The 2425-nt window shown below is 35.3% G+C and overlaps 1 non-coding gene across 1 annotated transcript; it reads right to left on the reverse strand.

Moving 5' to 3' along the window:
• Positions 1–2022: 2022 nt before the first annotated feature.
• On the reverse strand, positions 2023–2129 carry LOC113874010. Its single transcript, XR_003506072.1, has one exon. It is a non-coding gene; the product is annotated as a small nucleolar RNA R71 (small nucleolar RNA).
• Between the last annotated feature and the right edge of the window lie 296 nt (positions 2130–2425).

Genomic DNA, 2425 nt, shown 5'->3' on the forward strand with positions numbered 1-2425 from the left:
CCAACTGTGACTCAAATTACATTCATGTCCTTCACTTAATACATTATTAAATAAAAAGGCAACACTACATACATCGGCTCTGTGACCAATCGCTTTAGAAACTACACTTTCTTACTTTCTCACCTACATTGGTCTTGACCACCACCAGATGTAGATATGATTTTTTATTAAAATGTTGCAACTTTCTAAGTCACTCATGATAAGTCTATAATTAGGCCTTATTTTACAGCCCATATATTCATATTTGACTTTTATTTTATTTGAGTTTTACACTAATTTACATATTAATTGTGCAGTTTGGTATAAAGAGGCCCCAAGTGGATGTTCGGTGCATTTTGGACCTAAATTGATGGAAGATTAGAGCTTCGTAACAGTTAACACGCCCAGACCCTTCTAACAAGCACGGGGGTGCTTCGAGCCCATGCACAGTGGTGCTCAAGGCCTTGCACGATCGTGCTCATCTACAGGAAGCCCAATTATGAAGAGTCTTTAGGGTTTTCAAACCCTATTAAAAGGGAGATCTTAGGCATCGTAAAAGGGGACCATTTTTGACACTTCTCATCTCCTTTCTCGTGCACGGGATCCTTGGCACATACTTATGAGACTTGGAGCTTCGAGCAATCATACTTGAAGACCGGGAACTCATCTTATTCTCGTTTGCTTTTCTTTATAGCTTTGTTTATGATTATTTTAGTTCTTTTCTTTAGCATGAGTAACTAAGTCCATAGCTAGGGCTATGAGAACTATTAATCATGAATGTATGGGATTTTGATGTTTGAATCTAAATTTGAATTTCATTCTGTGATTAGATTTTATCCTATTGCGCTTCTGTGTTAATCCTAATTAATTATACCGTCAGAAGACTGTACCTCGGTCAATTAATAGATCTATAGGGTAAAAACAAGACAAAAGATTAGGTGGACCAAACCAATCTTCCTCTTCTAATCGTTATTAAGATTGATGTCTTGCATGATCATTGGGGATGTTAATTTAGAGAAAATATTATTAATATTGCATGATCATTGGGTATTAATAGTATTTGTATGAATGATTAGTAATCAAAAGAAAATCGAATTTAGAGTTAAATAGAAAAATAACATAAAAGATTGAATGAGAAAACTCATATGCCCTAAGTTCCTCTTCGATAAGTTTAACCAAGACGTGCATTGTATTCTTTACTCTTAGTTTATAATTAATTTTATATATTCTTGTTTTAATTAATCTCGTATCTTTGAAGCTTTAACAATTGAATTAGGAAATTCTTAATAATTGAAAAACAATCCTTGTGGGACGATATTTCGGGAACTTAATTTAAGAGCCCTTTATTACTTTTCGATGGATACACTTACCCTCTGAACAAGTTTTTGGCGCTGTTGCCAGGGATTGCTTTTTTAATATTAAGAAAATTTTAAATTTAGTTGATTTGAGCAATTTGTGTCTTACTTTATTTTAATTCTATCTTGTTTATTAACTTTTTGTTATATATTTTATAATTTTTGTTTTTATTTTATTTTTGTTTTTTTTATTTCATAATTTCTTTTAATGTATACTCACTCGTTCTAAGTGCTCTACAACTTGTTTAGTTGATCCGGATATTGAAAGAACAATTCATAGACAAAGAAAAGAAGTGAGAGCGCAAAGAATGGCAGAGGAAGAAGATCACATCAAGATTACATGATACCTACTGCTAGAGGCACCCCTAGAAGCATCACGGCCCCTAATGTGGAGGCAAACAATTTTGAATTGAAACTAGCACTCATAACCATAGTCCAGAACTCCATACAATTTGGAGACATGCCTAATGAAGACCCCAATTTACATTTGACAAAGTTTCTCCGATTGACAGATACCATAAAATATAATGGAGTCTTCAACGATGCTATTCGACCCTGTCTTTTCCTATTCTCGATATCTGAAAAGGTGAATGCTTGGTTTGACTCACTCCCAGCCAATTCCATCACAACTTGGGAGGATCTCACTCAACAATTCTTGGAAAAATACTTTCCCTCATCAAGGTCCTCTAAGCTTATGACGGAGATATGTTGCTTCTAACAATATGAAGCAGAATCCTTATTCGAGGCATGTGAGCAGTTTGGAGAGCTTTTGAGGAGATGTCCTCATCATGATTTCCCAACATGGAGACTGGTGCAAATCTTTTACAATAGCCTATCAATCACCACTAGGGCTATAATTGATGCCGCAACAAGAGGGTCCCTCATAAGAAAAGATCCAAATGATGCATACAAGCTAATAGATGAGATGACATCTTCTAGTTTTTAGTGGCACACTGTTGACTCTTACACCATCAAGAGGAAAAAGACTATCGTAGTCTACCAAAGCAGGGAGAAGCAACCCACTAATGAACCAAATGGCAGCCCTTGCAAAGCCACTAGAATATTTGATGAAGGCTCAAGACTAACTTGTA

Source organism: Abrus precatorius, unplaced genomic scaffold (assembly GCF_003935025.1).
Source record: "Abrus precatorius isolate BTA unplaced genomic scaffold, Abrus_2018 Scaffold7, whole genome shotgun sequence".
Classification (NCBI taxonomy): domain Eukaryota; kingdom Viridiplantae; phylum Streptophyta; class Magnoliopsida; order Fabales; family Fabaceae; genus Abrus; species Abrus precatorius.